Here is a 21,111-nt window from a genome sequence, read left to right as displayed (position 1 = left end):
AAATGACTTATTTAGGGTCACACAACCAGTAGGTATCAGAAGCAGGACTTGAACCCAGATCTCCTCCTTCCCAGATTGGCTATCTATCCACCACATCACGTTGCCTTTTGAACTACTACATTATGATATATTATGATATTTATGTAGCACTTGAAAGTTGGAATACAAGTTTACATATGAAAGAATTACCTCTTGCTGGTCTACAATTCATGGAATGGTTTCAGTGGCACAGCATCCATACAAAAAGATCTTGTACATTATCTGCCAAGATAGCATTATAGCCGATGGCACTTCCCTCTGTGGTATCTGCTCTTCTTGTCTCCAGCTCTGCTGCTTGTGATAGTAGCTCCTATCCCAGTAACTCCTGTCCCTCTCTTGTTTTTGCACATTAGTTCCGGCATGTTTTCTACCTGTTGGATGACTTCATCTGTTCACAGTTTCTTAGCTGCGAGGGTAGGCACCTGAGTCACATTCATCTCCTTCTACCAGCCCCAAGTTTAGGGCAAATCCTGGGGAAAAGGAAGGGGTGGTACTGGTGGGGAAGGTGGGTGTTAAGAAAGGGTAAAGTGCTGGGACACTTCTGCTCGAAAGCCATCACACATCCATCTCCAGTGCCCTGATCTTTCTGGAAATACCAACACATTGTTACATTCCTTCCCAGGGTCATAAATTCCACAGTCCCTTGAAAAATCATTACAAGTACATTTGACACCTACAATTATGCGTCATAGCATCAAAATAAGCACCAGCCCTTAACAGAATGAGGATGATTAGCTCAGCAGACCAGATAATCATCTCAAATTCAACAATTCATTCAATAGACATAGCACAGAATAAAGCATCATTTGGCAGAATGCTTCAGTGTCTAAATTTAATTTAGGTCTAAATTAAAAGCAGGGCATATTACATGCACATAGCCCAGTAGTCCATGCAGATCCACTGGACACTAGCAAATGTGCTTAAAAGAGAAATAAACATAGCATTAGCAACATCAACAGGCCTACAGAATAATAAACATGCAACTCATACACAAACAGCACTTTGCATATAACACAAAGAAATAAAGAGGAAAATTATACGTAACTAACAGACAAACATATCTATAGTCCATGTGTGGCACTAACTCAGAAGTGCCACAGTCCTCCATAAGAACTCCAGTCATGAATTTCTGAACTTGAACTTGTAGCAGATTCAAGCTGGCTAGCAGTATTACTGAACTGGGTTTACTACTCTGTAAATGATGAAGTTTAAGTTCTCCACAACTAGGCCTAAGGTAGCTTTACATTAATCTACTAATTTTTGTGTTCCATGAACACCAAGATTTCTCAGCAAAACTTTGTCCTTATTGAATATTTGACAATGATTATTTTGGCATCATACCTTCATTTGTTTCTGTCAGAGCTCCCCTGAAGTAAAGTCATCGCTAGGGAGTCTCTCTCAGTCAAAAGATTTATTTGTTGTAAGTGTCTATGGTCTCGCTAACCTCAAAGACTCAAATGCACATGCCAATAGGTGGTTTTGGTTCTCACTCAAACATCAACAGGTTTGGTGTGGAGTCTATGGCTCCATTCCTGGTGGAGCTGTGTATGTGTATTAGGAACGTCACATGTTGGCTCCACTGAGATTTTTGTTCCAGTTCTAGCGTCCCCAACATACTCAGCAGGGTTGAAACATTAAAACTATGGGTGTCTTTGAGACTGTAAGGTGCACTTTTAGACTTCTTAATGCTAGTCAAAAGTAATATCTTACCAGGACGCTTTCAAAGTGTCTGTCTCAGTTCAAATGAATCTGGGCAGGAATTTCTCATACATTGAGAAATATTTTACACACATACATTTTAGGAATATTTTACATACATACATTTAGGAAACTTTCTGGCTCCAGGATGGGTATGTCTATGTATACCTTATGAAATAGTCACCACCAAAACACAGCTAATATTATTATTATCTTCTTCTAGTGATAAAAAGTGAATGGAAACATGTTCCTAAGGTTTCTTAATACTTGTATTGTGTAGCTTAAGTTGGTAGGATTTTTCTTTGTACATAAGCATAAAGCCATCTGGGGCCAGTAAAAACTGTTTCTTACCAGACCTAGGGTCCTTTCTTGATCTTGTCCAAAGTCATCATGTAAAGCTTTCATGGTCATAGAGTCATCATACTGTTACCAACTACTTCCTGGTACATTGTGTGGAACCATTAACTGGTTGTTATAATACTGATAAAACAATGGTCATGGTTACCGTGAATGTCCTTACATTCTCTCTTTTATCTAGTCCTTAGCTCTGTGTGTTAGGGATGGGGCAAAAAAAAAATTCCACTGCATACTTCTGACTTCTGCCATTGTCTTAACAGTAGGGTGTCTTCTGGGGGCTGACACTTTAATCTTTTAGTATCATCTTCCTACTTCTTGCCTTAAATCACTTCTTGTAGTCCTCTTCAGATAGTTGTTTTTGCAGCCTGTCATTCATAGACAACTGAAGCAGAGGTTTGTTCAGTGAAATAAGGTTCACATATCCTGCTGGCAACCTGACTGGTAGATGTCACAAACTTTCAGCTGCAATGCCCATCTACTTGCAGCCCATATCCCTAAGTTTCTTTTATGGATTTCTCTCTTCATTCTTCTATGTCACCACCACTTTGGTGGTATTTGGGACAGAGTATTTGCATCTATATTAACTTTCCATCAATACTAACCTATGCTAAACTCATATTTGGCTACTTCTGCTACCCATCTCTAGCTTTCACTGTTCTAGTCTCCAACTCTTCTTCTTGTGATGGGGGCTAGTCCTTATCTGAGTGGCTCCCTCTTTTCTACCACTATTTCAGCTACTGCTAGACCTAACATGTTCTTTATCTCTTAGATGGCTAAGGTTTCACACAATGCCTAACCTGGGCATCAAAGGGTGATGTCCATGTCTCATCAGCTCCTTAACACCAGTCCACAGGTTAGAGCAATTTCCCACAGTCAAAAAAATGGAAAATGCTGGAATACTTTGGTTTAAAAATAACCCAGGTACCCATCTCCAGCATCCTTGGCAGTACCAAGGCAGGGTAATACATATATAATCTCACATGATCTTTACAATAGTCCTATGAGGCAAATACTATGATTATTCCCATTATACAGATGAGAAAGCAGAAGCTTAGAGAGGTCAAATGACTCACCAAGGGTCATGCAGATAATAAAGCCTGTGTGGTAAGGTTCACACATTGACTTCAAGTCCACTACTCTATTCACTATACTAAACTGATTTACATAAAAATTTATCCTCAAATTCTCATGAAATAAAGGGAGGAGGTAAGAGAAGTACACTGTGCTGCTTGGTAATATCTTGTTTACTATATAAGAAGGAAAATAAAAAATAAATGAGATTAAAGAGGTATGGCTTTCCTTACTCTTATTGAAACACATGCTAATTACTGCAGCATATTTAGTGTCCTTGCTGTAATGACTCATCAGATAATATTTTATTTTCGCTACTTGTTAAACTCCTTGCTCTTCAGGTCCTTAGGGTGTGAGCTATTGAAAAGTCCCTTTCTTTCCAGTATTTTCTTCTGGGAGAAAATACTACCCTGAACAACCCACAAAACAGAGGATACCCTGACGTCTTCCGATGCTTGGATAGGCCATGCTCCGTTAGAATCAGGCAGTTAGGTAGCATAGTCAATAAAGCACAGGACCTACAGTTAGAGAAATGATAAGATGACTGCTCTGGGCCCTCTACTTTAATGGAGGATCTCAGAGGAGTTCCCAATGTCTACCCACCACTCTCCAGTAATGGGGAAAGAGGGACCTCAGGTTAGCAGTTACCTATGTGGTTGGCACATAGTTGTTCTACATCCTTTGTTTACAAAGAGGACCAATGACATCATGGGGTGATGTCTTGACTTGTGTGGGAATTGGATTTAAATGAGGCAATTACACAAAGTTGTCAGCCTCTTTTCCATAGTCATTGAAGTCCTGTGGCAAGACAAAAGTCTCAGGATGACTGGCCAAGGCTTGGGATGCAGTTGATGACCTTGGTGTCTTCATTGTCTGACCAAGTTCTAAGGTTCCACAGTGGAATCTTTAGCTGCCTTCTTGGCTGTTGGAACAAATTGTTCTTATCCCACCCATTCCATCTGGGGGAAGTCTTCATATGCTTGGGGTAGACATCTCCCTAACACACTGATGGACTTGAGGCTTGTTGGTTACCCTCATCCTGGCTTAGCCCATCTGCTGAGATAGTTTCATAGAGATGTGGCTGCTGGGCATGCTACATCTTCTTGGAACCATAGATGAAAGTTGAGTTGACAGAATCCCAAAGGTGAATGAACATCTCTGAAAAGGGCTGGGCAAGCCCTCATACAACAAGGTGGTAGTCCTCCCTGAATACCCCATAAACTCCCATATGGTAAACACTTAATAAATTCTTACTGCTTGTTGACTGAAATATAATTTTTGTAGAAAGAGACTCTTTTTTGGCCCCATCCCTATCACACAGAGCTAAGGACTAGATAAAAGAGAAAATGCGAGGACATTTATGGAGACCATTAGTTTATTGATATTGATTCAGTGACTGGGCCAGTGAGATGAACTGTCAGATCCTTTATGCACCTGCCAAAGTAATCTTCCTAAAGCACAGCTCTGACCATCACCTCATCCCCTTGATGAAGGATCATAAATGTCTCACCATTGCCCCTAAGATCTAATATAAATTCCTCATTTTAGCATTTAAAACCCTTCAGTTCACTCTGGCTTATCTTTCTATTCTCATTTCACTTACTCTGCATACCAGCCAAATTGGTACCTACTTGTGGTTCCCAGGGCTCAGCATTCCATCTCCTAAATCTTGCCTTTGTGCAGGATGTCCTGTGTGCATTAACTATACTCCCCTTTCACCTCCAAATTTTAGAATCCTAAGTTTCAAGGCTTAGGCCAGGAGGCATCTCTTTCCTTCAGGGAGTCTTTTGTGATATGCCTAGTCATTAGTATCTTTACTCCTCAAATTATCTTTATTTGATTATCAGTTTCATTTTCCCCCTCCTCCAACAGCATGGAAGCTTGAGGGTAGGGGCTGTTTTTCATTTTTGTCTTTGTATCCCTAGAACCCAACACAGCCTTTGGCTCATACAAGGCCCTTGATAAAGGCTTGTTGAATTGAACTGGGTCCATTTTAGATAGGTCCTGGACAACTTTCTTCTGAAGACAAGCCACTTTTTCTTTCTGCCATATAGGAAGAACAGTGCTGAGGTAGTGCCTCTTTCCACAGGCTCCCACCTGTGATGAGAGAAAGGGACTAATGATGCATTTAACGTGCTACTTACAGGGAGAAGGGAAGTACAGTGTTAATTCCCCAGGGTACCATACTTGGCAATGAAAGGTGCTTGGGGAGCTAAATCAAAGGGATTCATTCCTAAGTTGTAATTCCTCAAATATGCAAATTGAAAATTAGAATAGTGCCAATTTGCCTCATGGCTGTTTTTCATTTCTGACAGAAACTATAAGTTATAATCTGTCTAATTCTTCCCTTCCTGGCAGAGAATGGGCATGTGCTCCTCTGAATATGGAGAGGAAAGGACTCTGTGTCCCAATTTCCATTAGTGGCTTTCTTTTATGAATGATGAATGAATGAATGAAAAACGTATTAAGCACTCACTATGTATCAGGAACTCTGATGGTGATACAAGTGTGAAACTGAGACAGCTCTTGCCCTTAAGGTCCTTACATTCTAGTAGAGGGTAGAACAAATGTAAGGCAATGGAGGCCAGTTGACAGATGTGGTAAGTTATGTGTTTGTGTTTACTTGCCCACTAATTACAAAAACTCAGTTCTAGAGCAGAGTGCCAGAGCTGAGTTGGTTAATTCCATAGGGAGGGAGGCAAAGGTCTCTGGAGGTCCAGTTTGGTGGGGATAATGGGGAGAGTGGCAGGCTGGCTGGAGAGAGGCCTGGCTAGGCTTTAGTTTCCTATTCCTTTAGGAATAGAGAATCACAGAATGACAGATTTTAAGAGTTGGAAGAGGCTATAATAGTCATTTGTGCAACCCATGTCATGGGATTGGACCTGTAGTTTTATTGAAATAATGACTTTCTAGATGAGGAAATTCCCCCTTCAATGAGGGTCCCCACTTTCTCTTCAACTTATACTCTTGGAGAGTTGCCTAGAGCACTGAGAAGTTAAGTGACTTGCCCAGAATCACAAGTAGCCAGTGTTAGAGATAAGACTTGAAGCTGAGTCTTTCTGACTCAGACCAGCTTTTTATCCATCATACCACACTGCCTCTCAACTCATACCTAAAGAAATCTCCACTATGACATAACTAATCTATCCTCTGCCTGAATATCTCTAAGGAGGAAGAACCCACCATCTCTGGAGGCATTTGTTGGTGTATCAGATGCTAACACAAAGCTGGATATGAAGTATGGTCTGGGGCCAGTTAAATTCAGTGGGTTAAGTATGATGCACTCACCCACTAGATCAGGACAGTTCAGTTCCAAGACAGAGTTCCCAAACTGAGTGGATTAATGTCCTTAGGAAGGAGGTCAAATCTTATATCATAAGGCAGGCAATGGCAAAGAATTTTTCAGGATGCCTGATTTTTATGGTGGATGGCTATATATTAATGTCTTTTTCCCAAACTAGGCTGTAAATTCCTTGAGGACAGGGTCTTAGTCATCTATCTTCACATGAATTATCCTTGATTGGGGATTATCCTAGGGAGAATGGTTGATGGAAAAAAGCATAAATATTTTTTATAAACTAGGGCTCTTTTCTAGATTTTCACAAGTCTACTGCAAGAGAAAATGAAAGGATAAGAAGATACTGCTATTTCTTCATACAAAACAAATCAGGTTGACCCTTGGCATCTTATCTGAACATCTGTCGTAATGGGATTTATTTGTCTTTTCTCCTCTTATTAAGTACTAATTTCACATAAGTTAAACATGATATGAGATAAAACAATACTCATTGGGAAAACAGACTTTATTTGCTTATTTCTGTTGGAAGATGGGGGATTTAATGGTCTTTCCTCAGGGAGGAGGAAAGCTTTGCAAAATAAATATTTCAGGATAGTATACTTATCACCTCCACAAAAATCCTGCTCTGATGCTTAATCATGCTGGGGAGAGCTCTCATTTTTCCTAGGCTTTGTCAAGAGCTCGAAGCCAAACAGGATAGACCATACTGGGAGTACTAGGGACCAGCCAAGCTAGGAATGGAGAGGGTTATGATCAACAGCCTGACCAATTAGTGATTAATTCTTTGGACATGACAATTCATGAAGCAAATTAAAATACGAGAAAAATACCCCTCAGTCCTATGTGAAGACTTTCTATTTCTTTCGTAGCAGTGACAGAATTGGGGAAAAAGGAAGATACTAAGAATTAGCATTTTTGGGCAATCTATAAATATTAATTTAGCTGTTGATGTTCTAAATGTTAGGTCTTTCTTAGTTACTCTAGTGTTCTCTAGCTATGTTCATTCTCTTGGTGACTTTATCAGTTCCCATGGGGTTTAATTATCATATCTGTGCCAATGACTTAGATCTATATATCCAGCTCCAGTTTCTCCCCTGAGCTACAGTCTCACACTAACAATTATCAATTGGTTATTTAAAACCGGATGTCCCAAAGACATCTCAGACTCAACATGTTCAAAACAGAAGTCAACTTCTTTTCTCTCAAACCTACTCTTTTTTTCTTAACTTCTCTATTTCTGTTTAAGGCACCTTACAGTCTTCCAGGTTTGTAGCTGTGACATTATGCTCTCTTCCTTTTCCCTCACCCCACATATCCAACCAGTTGTCATATCTTGCCTCTTCAACATCTATCTCTTGCACCTGACTACTCTCTACTCAAACAACTGCTACCCTTAATTCAGATCCTCATTGCCTCTCACTTAGTTTACTGTGGCAATGGTGATACAAGTATGAAACTGAGACAGCTTTTGCCCTTAAGGTCCTTACATCCTAGTAGAGGGTAGAACAAATGTAAGGGAATGGAGGCTCAAACAACTACTACCCTTAATTCAGATCCTCATTGCCTCTCACTTAGTTTATTGTGGCAACCACCTATTTGGTCTCACTGCCTCCAGTCTCTCAACATTTCAATGTATCCTAAACACTGGTGTTAAAGTAACTTTCCTTAGATGAAGATCTGACCATGTTACTCCTGTACTCAATATAGTTCAGTGGTTCTTTATTGCTTCAAGAATGAAATATAAACTTTTTAGTATTTAAAGCCCTTCACAGCCCTGTCTCAACCTAGCAATAATGTCCTTATTGGACATTACTCTCCCTCCTGCACTCTGCAATTTAGTCAAACCTAACCTCTCTTTCTTCTTCTCAGGTAACACACTTATCCCACTCCCCCATCTCTGTACTTTGCTCTAGTCATATGCCATGACTGGAATTCACTTCCTTCTTATCTCTGCCTCATGGAATCCCACTCTTTTTTCAAGTTGCAACCCAAGGATCACCTTCTATATGAAGGCTTTCTTGATCCCCTCAACTGCTTTTCTCCTCTCTCTCAAACTCCCTTGTATTTAACTACTTTCTATTTATTCTGCATATATTTACATATTCAATTTCTGTCTTCCCCATCAGGAAGTAAGCTCATTTTGAGTAAGGATGATTTCATTTGTTGGTAGTCATATCTCTAGCACCTAGCCCAGTGCCTGGCAACTAGTAGGCTTTTAATAAATACATTTTCATTGACTGATTGACCAAACAATGAGCAAACTGCTAGATGAAATTCATAGTAATGATCTTGATATTCTCACTATAAACAAACCAGAAAACAAACAAACAAACAAAAAATTGAAGCTAAATGGACCTTGTCCATCAATACATTATTCTTGGATAGATACTGACAATGAATGATCAGTTAGGCCCAGAACTAAATAGGAGGACAGTGGTCTGGATTGCCTTAGGAAACTGTAAAGTTCTTTTTAGTGATTTCAATCTTTTCCCTGAAACAAAAGCCTCTCTTTTTACTACCAGTATCTAGCCATATTGCATAGCTGTGAGTCATGGAACATAATAGCCTCTGAAGTACTGAAATAGAGGATCACCCAATGGGCAATGGAAAGGTGCATGGTAGGCATGAGCAGGTAGCATCACATTACAAACAAGGAATTATAAAGAAGTCATGTCATTTGAGATGCCCTGAGTAAAAAAAAAAAGATTGCTTGGTCATGTGGTGAGAGATAAGAATGACTGACAAAGTGCTCACACACTCCTTTGATATTAGGAAGAGGTGAGTAAGGCTTCCAGTATGTTGGGTAGACCCCTTGAGGCAAAATTTTAGGACATGGGCGAGATGGGAAGGCATGGATGATTTGTGATCTGTTTCACTGGAAGTAGTACTCATATCAGTGAGACTGGAGATCCACTGAGGTATTTAAATATTAAATACAGCTAGATAACTCCGTGGTGCAATGGACAGAGTGCTGGAGTCAGGAAGACCTGAGCTCAAATTTGGCCTCAGACATTTATAAGATGTATGACCCTGGGCTAGTCACTTAGCTCAGTCTGTCTCATTTTCCTCATCTATAAAATGGGCATAATAATAGCACCTATCTCCCAGGAGTGTTGTGAGGATAAAATGAGGTATTTGAAATGCACTTGGCAAATCTTAAAGCTCTCCATAAATGCTAGCTATTATTATTATTATTAACTAGCAATACTTTGAGGAATGCATAGCAAGAGAGGTTAGTTACATTAGGGTAGAATTGTCCAAGTTATGGGTTATTGGTCTCTTTTACAGTAGACATGAGACCATGGATGGTGAGGAATGAAGTAAAAACAAATCTAGTATTAGTAGACATTATCAAATAAGACTCCCTCAGAGATGCATTCATTAAAAAAATGAAAACAAAGTTCAAATCAATGTCAATGAAAGCAATACTAACTCAGCAAATTCTCAATTGACAATGTATGCTGCATAGTTGTTATTTAATACGGTATTGCAAGCAACATCAAATCTGAGTTGGAGTGTGCCCAGTCTCAACACGAGTACTATTGGTAAACATGACTGTCAGTGGGTTGATGAGTTGTTTCCATGTGCGTTTGAATGTAAAATATACAAACTTAATATTAGATAATTTTTTTCCTGTAGAAGTTAAAAAAAGAATAATTATTAGATTTCTCAATATCATTTTCATAGTAAGAATTTTATTAATAAATTACTGTCAATATATTTATGGCACATTTATGATTTGTGTATTGCTATAAAAATTGTAATAGATTCTGAATTTCATTTGAATAAATTATAAACTAATTATTTATGAGAATTTTTTTAATGGAAAGTGTTGGGTATAGGTAACACTATGTAAGTGTTAAATCACTATATAAAGTCCTGGAGAAGGGCTCTTTAAAAACTTTGTGTTTAGAAGTCAGACATTCATATGGCATGCATATCAATACATTCAGTTCTTAGATATGTATTATTTTAATTTTTCCATCTTCCCCCATTGCTCTGTATTTAGATATGGGAGAGCTTAAACAGGAAGGTGTGTGGGAATGGTTAAGTCCACAGGGACAGAAGACATATTGCAGAAATGAATCCTGACTGAAAACACTCCTGGGCAAGTTTTCACATGCCTTCTGTGTATGTGGGAAGAGATGAGAGGATTAAGGGATGGTGGAAGAAGTACTTTTTGAGGTTATTAGCTATTTGCTACCACATTATTTTGCTTGGTGAAAATGTACAATTAGGCTGTATGCTGATATAAATTCCTTTTGGCACAGGAGTTAAGGTTTGTAGAAGAGATGATCAGCTTGCTTATTTATTCAGAATTAAGCAAGCTGTTACTGAAGCTGTTTAACTGAAAACTTAAAAATATTTTGGGGGAAACTCCCCTGAACTCCCATTGCTCAGGGAATTTTGTGCACAATCCCATTATCTTCAGCTCGTTCCATCAATATGAGTGACACCCTTCTCTCCTTCTGGTCTTCGGTTTCACTGGCTCACAACAGCTATTCATTCTCAAGGTTAAGCTAAGATGATGAGGTTTGCCAACTGAAAACTTGGGACTATGACAATCTTTCTCTCTTAGTGCTGTTGTTGTATACTGCACAGGGACAGAAGCATACTGGCCTTCTCGTCCTTATAATCAATTGTCCTTTTGAATTTCACTTTTCTGGACCTCAGCTTTCTCATCTGTAAAATAAGAGGACCATTAAAAGCATACATAAGGGAGAGGTGATTTTGAAAGCCCTTTCCAGCTCTGAATTCCTTGATTCAGTGTCCTGACCAACCTGGAAGAAGGAGGCACAAGGAAAAAACAATTCCAGATCTACCTCATGAAGTGAAAGAGTCTGAAAAGCTAAGTATTTAACTGAAATAAACTGGGGGAGCTTGATAATGAGGATGAGAATGATAATGGACACCTGACTGAGGAGACCAAAATCAGATGGGAGCAAGATTAGGTATCTATCATCCCCATTGTCCTATCTTCCCCTAGAATTATCCTAAGGATGCTCTCAGCTTATACCCTAATATTTTTACTCAGTTACAAAAAAGCATTTGTTTTCTCTTTATGTGCAATAGTCAAGTCAACAAACATTTACAAAGCTCCTACTATCTGCCAGGCATTGTGCCAAGCATCGGCCACTCAACATTGAAAATAAAGGAATAATAGGAGGATGGATCTTGTCCCAGGACTGTTTCTATTTGAGCCCCAGTTAAAAAGAGAAGACAGAGGCAACAATAACAGCAACAGCAGTGATAATTTACTTATCATTTTAAGGTTGACAAAATTATATACTCCATATCAGAGATATCAAACACACAGCCCACAGACTGCACATGGCCCACAAGCCTCCCAAGCGTGATCCAAACCAGATTAAAATGTAATGGAGAGATATTAAATAAAATATAATAAATCATGGATGATATTAACATGTGGTTTTCTAAGTTAATATATAGCCTTCAAGGATCCTTATGTATGATTTAGTGGCCTTTACATCCTCACAACTCTGAAAAGTTGGTGCCATTATGATTTCCATTTTATAGATGAAGAACCTGGGACCCTAACATGTTAAATTAAACATCTAGGGTAGCTATTTGAAGGAATTCAGCAGTGAATTTCTCTTGTAAAGTAAATAAATCCCTGAATTCCATGCTTATTTTATATGTTATGTACATTCAGATACGTTGACATAATTTTCTTAAAATAACACGTCTTAAAATACACATGTATTTTCTTCTCTTTCTATATTTTACATACTTCCCTTATCTTAATATTCATTCATTCATCTAATCAATAAGTATTTGTTGTTTTTCTCAAGTCATGTCTGACTCTTTGTGACCTCATTTGGGTTTTTCTTGGCAAAGATACTAGAATGGTTTGCTATTTCCTTCTCCAGCTCATTTGACAGGTGAGGAAACTGAGGCAAACAGGGTGAAGTGACTTGCCCAGGGTCACCCAGCTAGTGAGTATCTGAGATTGGATTTGAACTCAGGTCTTCCTGATTTTAGGCCCAGTGCTCTATCCACTGTGCCACCTACCTGCCCCAAGTAAATACTTAAGAATCTGTTATGTGAAATGCACTGGGGGTGGGGTTGAGGGCATGATGACAAAGCAGCATAAGATATAATCCTTTTTCCCAAGGTATTTACATTCTACTAGATATATGTATTTGTTAAATGTAATAAAATATCTTTACAACTATCCTCTCTCTGTGGTGCCGTTCTGTGTACTGTTTATTAGTTGTTAAATAGGAGGAACTCTCCCTTGAATTTAGTATTGAACACTTCTCTTGGATGTCACTTACTTTATGAATTTTACTCTCTCCTTACGCTCTTTCAGGTTCTTGTATTTGGCACCTAATACCCTCACTCTCCTTCTTTGGATCCTTCTCATTTACTACTTAACAAGCCTCCCATCTGTTATTAATTTGCTCTCATACTCGCTCAGTTGGTCACTTAATAAGCAGTTTTTGAGCCGTTATTGTGTCCCAGATAGTGTGCTTTGCTAAGAGTTGGGGATACAAAAACATAGTCCTTGCCCTCAAGATGCTAACATTTGAATGAGTGAGACAACCTGTAAATGACTGCATATTCTACTCTGTGCTTTCTCTCCATCAGTGGAACTCATTTTTTTTTCGATTGCCCCCTCTATAGTCTGATACTCCTATGGTCTAAGTGTTCCACCAGCTGTACCTCCTTTGGCTACCCTATTTTGTCTAATTGCGCTCACTCAGGGGGGCAAGATGTGAATCTGAATTAAAGTATGTCAAAACAATATAGAAAGAGTTGAGCAGCTTTCTCTTTTCTCTATGTTGTGATATGTGCTTCTGCATTTGTCAAGTGTTGGCCAGAAAAAAACAGCCCTCATGGGGCAGCTAGGTGGATAGTGGATAGAGAACAGACTCTGGAGTCAGAAGGACCTCAGACACATAACACTCACTAGCTGTGTGACTCTGGGCAAGTCACTTAACCCCGATTGCCTCACCAAAATAAAAAAACAAACCAAAACAAACAAAAAAAATCCAGTCCTCAGAGCATTCCAAAAGAATTCTGGAAATTCTCTAATGGCTTTTATTGCTACATATACTGTTATAACACTAAGGCCCCAGGGAGCAATCAATGTGCAGACTGAAACCTGCAATTACAAATAATAATAATTACACACAGGAGCATTTCATTTTTCATGTCTTACAAAAATGCTGCTGTGCAAATTAGTACTTAGACATCAGTCTCAGGGCTTAGAAAGAAATAATGCCCTTGCCAATAGAAATATATCTGTGGTTAAGTGAGTAAAGAGTAAGAATATAAGTTATTTGTGAGAATTTTCATAAAAATTAAAGAGAGAAGTCAGAGGTGGGGTGCTACAACTCTCTTTGATATCAGGGATGCTTTATTTTTGTGATATTTACTTTTATTTCTAGTGGGACTGAACCTTCTGGAGCAATTGGAGGAAAAAACAAATGAAGAATACTGCTAGAAATTTTATTGGGGATTTCCTGGGTAGGTTATCATTGAGAAGAGAGAATATGATGGAATTTGCCGCTCAAGCTTCTCCCCCCACCTCCTAAAATACAACCAAATAAGATGAGGATGATAGTCCTTTTATACTTTGCAGAAAAGGGCAGCTAAGTGGCAAAGTGGATAAAAGCTGGGCTTGGAATCAGGAAGACTAATCTTCATGAGTTAAAATCTGACACTAGCTGTGTGATCCTGGGCAAGTCATTTAACCCTATTTGCCTCGGTTCCTCATCTGTAAAAATGAACTGGAGAAGGAAATGGCAAACCACTCTAGTATCTTTGCCAAGAAAATCCCAAATGGGGTCATGAAGGGTCGGACGTGATTGAAATGACTGAACAATACACTTTGCTAAAAGAACTCACTCTGTATCAGTTCTGTGAGTTTACTACATGTATGGAAGAATATGCCTTGGTAAGCAAATACTCTGTCTCCTCAAATTTTTCAGGCCATTCTTTCGACCTCTTACAAATTATTTGTGATCACTTCTGATCCTTTTGGTGTAGTGGATAGAAGGCTGGAGATTGAGTCAAGAAGTCTGTATTCAAATCCCACCACTGACATATTCCCTTAGACATATGAATTAACCTTTCTGAGGCTCAATTTCAAACCCTACAAAATGGAGATAATAGTATCTTTAACTCCTGCCTGGTGGAGTTCTCCTGAGGCACAGATGAGATAATATATTTCAGAACCTTTATAAACTTTAAACTGTTATATAAATTTATTTGATCAAATACAAATTTAAAATGTTATATAAATATATATTTTTTGCCTTTGAATCTTAAAGTAGATACTTTATAATTCCATCTTGAATTGAATCAGTTCAACAAAAGCATAGATGAGCTTATGTAATAAAACAAATAATGGAGTTTGAAATGTATATTATTAAAGATCATAAAGACTTGGAGGTCATCTGGTCCAACTTCCTCATTTTACAGGTGAGAAAACTAAGGTCCAGAGAGGGCAAATAAGTTGCCCAAGGTCACACATATAGTAAGCATTATGGAAGAATAAGTTTAGGATCAATGTTAAAGAAAGACTCTTCTATACAGAAGTCCCAAACAAAGATTAAATGTGAACGTAGCTAAAATTCAAAGGAATAATGGGGAGCAAGTATACGACATTCACAGAAGTACTTTCTTAATTGTCATCTGGTTCCTAAATAAAAGGCTTGAGAAGAAATCTGGCTGTATATGGTTCCATGGTGATGTGGGTGCTCTACTTGTAGGTCTAGAGAGACCCTGGTTAGTCCCAATTCTTTAAGAAGTCTAAACAGTGAATGGATATTCACTACTCTATAGCCCAATATTTTTTAACTGCCAATTTATAGACTGGCACCAGATTGTAAGTAATTTTTACTAGTCTTAAGGAAAATAAGTGTTATCAAATACCCTTACTTTATGCCCTGCTTTTTCCACTCTTGGATTCTTCTTTCTTTTTGGCTGAGAGCAAGGGAATTTCCATGAGATAGTTTACATTTTTTTTTTTGATCCAGTGTATAGTTTGGGTTGGGAAGCATTGATCTAACCATCCTTCAGGGCTTCTGGGAAAGGAAGAATGGCCTGCATAAAACCTTATATCATTAAAAGTGAGCAGCTTAAGTTAATGAAAGTTCCATGATCAGTTATATTATCAGAGAGTCAAATGTTGGCTAGAAAATGGTGATTCACATTACTTGGAAGCCTCTGACTTCCCCCAAACTATTAATAAAAATTCTAGATTTCTTGGAAAAACATTTTAATTTTTCTTCTGAAGAGTTGTTCTTTTCTAAAGTGAAAATAGATAAACCCATCCCCATTTTTCTAGGACCTTCCAGGAAAACAATATCTATTGCAAAAGACTGTTCATCTAGAAAGGCAGGTATTCAAGTCCTTGTCAGTGCTTACATACAGAATAGGCATATAAACTTTGGCCAGATACTGCCCATGATATCAGACTGGCTAATGTGCTCAGCTGTGGGACGATTTTTTGCATTATAACTGCTGTATGTAGTTTCCAACCAAACTTCCTGAAGGCTATGGTTATGCTTCTCCCTACTATATGCATTCTGGAAAAAGTTGTGTGTAGGACAGATTCTTGTAAATTGAATCATGGATTCAATGTGCTAGAGGAGCTTTCTATTTAAATAAACTTTGGAGGTGAATCCTTTTGTAAAGTGAATAAATACCTCTTTGTTTGCAAATTTAGATTGTCACAGGTTGAATCACTGACCTTTAGACCAAGAAGGAACCTCATTGGCTATCTGGTTCAACTCTACCATTTTATACGCAGCAAGACTCTTGAGTCCATTCTGAGAGTGGGCTTAGTTTTAGAGAGTGAGTTGTTATGGGTCTTGTTATGGGTCCAAGAGAACCCCTGAGGGGTCAGGATAATCTCTTCTTTAGAGCTATTGGCTTGAGACTCTAACTTAACCACCAACGATTAGCACTGCAGTTCTATTTAACCATTTAGTATTAGTTCACTTTTACAAAGGGCTATTTGTTGCAAAGATGTTTCAAGAACAGATTTACACATGCTTCCTCCTAACATGTAAGGGCAGATTATTTACCACCTTTGGGCTCAAACTTAACACAGTTTTTTCACAGCATCTTCTCTCTCCACACCCTCCTTTTTAAAAACCAATTTAACTTCCAAATGTGGCACAACTAATTGATGGATGAGTCTTTATCTCTGTTATTGCTGGCCAGATCAAGCGGAGTTACTTAGGACTTTGCTCCTCACCATCTGGATTCCAGAAAATCTTGGCATGGACTCCACTCTTAGACCTCCTCTACATTTTAAAACTCACCAAGTTGTAGCCATTTCTAATCCTTTTCACCTAAAACCAGGAAAGAATGGATACTCTTGGCTTCACGCAAACTCTGGTGAGAGAGGCCTGAGACCCCATTCCCTACAAGAGACTTAAAGTGGCTCATACTCCTTCTCTGATCTCTTTCATCTTCCCTCCGGACTACCATCCAGGAAGAGACTCACTTTGACTGGTTATTGCCTTTTGAATGTACCCAAACTGTTCCTGCAGTCAGTCAAAAAGGATCTTCTTCACCATGTGCTTGATGGACCAGAACCAGTTACAGAATGTCTGCACATGCTCCTAAGTACCCATGGAGATTTCCTGAGCCAACCACACTGCACATGCTCACCAGCAGTCTACCCCCTCTCCCTTAAAGATGTATATGGAAACTGAGACCCAGAGAGGTCACAGGACTGGTTAGTGGCAAAACTGAGACTAGCATCCAATTCAATTCAATAAACATTCATGAAATACCTACTATGTGGCAGGCACTGTGATAAATACTCAGGATACAAATAAGAAAAAGAAAGATAGTCCTTGCCCTCAAGGAGGTTACAATCTAATGGGGAAAGATGATGCACAACAGGAAGCTGGAAAGAAGTGAAGGATACCAGGGGATATTTGGAGTTCTGCAGGTGGAGAATGGAATGAGTCCAAAGAACAATTTCTGCCTTTTATATAGGAAAGCTTTGGGAGGCTTATAGTACTTCACCCTCTAGTCCTCCAATCTGAGGGGAGAAAAGGTTAAGGGAAGTGACATCTAAAACTTGAGTTAAGCAGTATGATGATTGAGATTCAAGTGATCAGTGTATCCTGGGAGGGGCATTTTGTTCAGTGGAGTTGAAATCTGGCAGAGCTGCAGATGTTGAGGTCTCAAACCAGGTCTCATGACTCTCAGTACAAAGCTCTTTCCCCTTAGCCATATTGCTACATTCGTTTTGCAACAGGATAAAGCCTGCACCAGCTCAGGAAAACGCATTTTGTCAAAGCTAGAAGGGATTGTAGTTCACTTACTTTAACTGTCTTGTCACAGTGATGAGAAAATGAGACCCACAGAAGTGACCCAGCTATTAAATGTCAGAAAACTGGCAAAATAATTCCATTGTTTATTAATTTCTAGTGCTCTGGAAAGCACTTTCCAGGTAGCATACTTTTTAGCTAGTTATTGATAAAATATTTTTCTGTTCTGCTGTTTTTGAGTTGCTTATTTAAACCCCAAATAGAAACAATAATTCTCTCAGGAATTAATCCGTAATCCCCTGGCACTCTCATTATCTTTATTTATAATAATTGCTACAGCCACCACCTGGATGGTACTTAAAGAAAGGGCAAGGACACTCATTAGCTTTGCTTAATTAAAAGAGTGCTCATATAAGTGAGCACTAGGGGCCTTCCCAGGAAAAAAATGATTATGAATCTACTAGTAGTCAGTACAAATATGATTTCCACAATTACAAATCTACTGCCTCTGCCTTTTTTTTCTTTTTCTAGTGGGAGGCAGTGCAGTTGGTATATGTATTTTGGGATTCAGGTTGCCAAAACTGTTCTTCCCTGCAGTGGAACACATACACACACACACACACACACACACACACACACACATCACAGAATCACAGAGTTTGAAGGTACTTAAGAGGTCATTCAGTCTAAATTATTATACCTTAATAGGGAATCCATCTATAATACTTGACAAATGGTCTTTCAACCTTTGCCTGAATATAGTGAAACATGCTATCCATGACAGAGAGGTGATAGATTTAGGGTGAAGAACAGGACAAATATTTTTGTATGTGGTCATTGAGAGAATTTGTTTTAATTTACTATGCATATTTATTGCAAGGAATTTTTTCCCTTCTTTTTCCAATTGGGTGGAGAGGGGGGAGAATAAGAAAATAGATTTCTATTGATTTTAAAAAACAAAGGTGGGATGCTACAGATGTGGAATATTGTATGCACTTTAAGATGAGGTCACAGCATTGCTAATCTTAATTGTTTTCTTTTTTTACAAGAGACCTTTCATGGAATTTGTGGGGTGCAGTCTGTAGATGCAATATAAAAATAAAACATCAATAAAATTTTAAAAAATAGGAATTTTACTGATGGAGGACTTATTATGTCACAAAAAACCCTTTTCTTATTTAAATAGCTCTAATTGTTATGAAATTTTTCTAACATTGAGCCAAATATGCCTCTGCAATTTTTATCCACTGCTGCCAGGTTCTACCCTTTGAGGTCAAACAGAACAAATCTAATTCTATTTCCAAAAGACAGGCCTATAAATAGATGCTTAAAGATAATTTTGGGGGGATCTTTGGGATGGAGAGGAAGAAATCAATCTACTCTTGGTAAAGGATCACTCTGGAGGCTTTGTAACAGATTTCCCTCAAGGTGAGGGGGGATTCTGACTTTTCACAGCAAGACTTGGAACTTTGGGAGTCTCTCTTCTTCGGGAATGGGCTGTGTTTTCTAGATGACATCCTTGCATGACCAGATGGATGGGGGACTAAGGGCAGTTCGCAATCTAGAGAGATGGCTTAACTGATACTAGGACATGACCCTAGGACAGTTAGGTGGCACAGTGGATAGGGTGCCAGGCCTGGAATAAGGAAGACTCATCTTCGTGAGTTCAAATCTGGCCTCAGACATGTACTAGCTGTGTGACCTTCAGCAAGTCACTTAATCCTGTTTGCCTCAGTTTCCTCATCTGTAAAATGAACTGAAGAAGGAAATGGCAAACCACTCCAGTACCTCTGCCAAGAAAACCCCAAATGCGGTCACAAAGGGTTGGACATGATTGAAACGATAGAAAAACAACCACCTCCGCCTATTCTCTAAAACAGAGGCTGTGGCCTCTTACCTTCACCACATCTTAAGACTGTAGAGTTACGACTCTCCATTACTTTCTATTATCCTTGCCTGGCTGTGAAATCACTTTGTGAAGGGGCTAGCCTCCCACCTGTTATTAATCTTGGAGGAGGCTATTGCAATAATCTAGATGAGACGTGATGGATTTGAACTAAGGTGGGAGCAAGAGAAGTGGCCAGATGCAAGATAGATTTTGGAGGTAGAGTTGGCAAGTTTTGGCAACTGGTTGTATATGTGGGAGGAGGAAGAGTGAGGAGTGTAGGATAATGCCAAGGTTATGAATCCGAGAAGCTGGAAGGACGGTAGTACCTTCAACAGTTTGGAAGAAGGGAGATTTTAGGGCAAAAGATAATGAGTTCAGCTCTAGACATATTGAATTTAAGCTGTCTTGGGACACCCAGTTTGAAATATACACACACACACACACACACACACACATATACATGTGCACACATACATGTATATATAATATATAGAAATATATATAATATGTATATATATTATATGTGTCTATATATATGTAGTGGACATGAGCTCTGTAATGCTTGAATTTCCATAATAAATATGCCAAAGATTTCCTTTTGCATAGGGGAACCAGACAGTAGAGTATCACAGCAACTAGCCAATCAGGAAGACTTCTGAAGCCCAGGGCTGCTTGACATGTCAGTGATCCTTTGAGAGTAAACGTTAGCTGAACTCAGAGATGCCTGAAACTCCTGAAACCAGTCCTGACCAGCTCAGAGAGCACAGTAGATACCTTGGTTCCTAACTTATCTGAAGAGCAACAGACATCTTGCTTTCTGATTTGTTGTGCTTGCAGATGTCTTGTCCCTGAACCCTTACTCCTCTGACATCTCAATCTATTGTATTTTTCCCTTAGCCCCCCCCTTAGCCATGAATACCTCAAATAGTCATAAATACCTAAAATGTGTAAAAATATTTCACCCTTTTCCCACTCCCCTTTGAGCACCTGAGAGTGTTATCTCATTGCTCCAGCTTGCAAGCTTCTTCTCAGGTAATAAATGTAGTTATAATCTTTGTAAAACTGTGATCAGACTCTGGCTGATTCCAGGTCCACCTTTTTGAACCTGAACTTTCTTCCATTTTAGCAATTTATAGGGGTATATGTGAGTGCGTATACATATACATACATACACATATACACACATACATGTATATATGTACGCATATGTATATGCATATGTATATGTATACATAGGTTGTTGTTCATTTTTGAAGAGGACCAAAATGACATCATTATATTAGAGTCAAGTTACAATGTGTCTGGCTGTGGCTGATCAAACCAATATGAGCTTGGAATGCTCTACCACAGGTCAGGCACATACAGTCCATGTGAACATTTGGGGTGGATTCTCTAAATTTGTGCATCTCGTGTTTCTCAATTCTGCTTTGCCCCTAGAGCACAGCACCTTTTCTGATGAGGGAATGCCATACTGGGCAGTCCTGTGCCAGTGTCTC

At 38.9% G+C, this 21,111-nt stretch overlaps 1 pseudogene; it reads right to left on the bottom strand.

The window, feature by feature from the left end:
• The window catches only part of LOC114037344, a 37,314-nt pseudogene extending 33,681 nt beyond the window's left edge, over positions 1-3,633 (bottom strand).
• Positions 3,634-21,111: the final 17,478 nt, after the last annotated feature.

This window comes from Vombatus ursinus, unplaced genomic scaffold (genome assembly GCF_900497805.2).
Source record: "Vombatus ursinus unplaced genomic scaffold, bare-nosed wombat genome assembly UNPS02000582.1, whole genome shotgun sequence".
In the NCBI taxonomy this organism is placed as follows: Eukaryota; Metazoa; Chordata; class Mammalia; order Diprotodontia; family Vombatidae; genus Vombatus; species Vombatus ursinus.
Note: the sequence above shows the minus strand (reverse complement) of the source record. Positions and strands in the feature narration are given on the sequence as shown.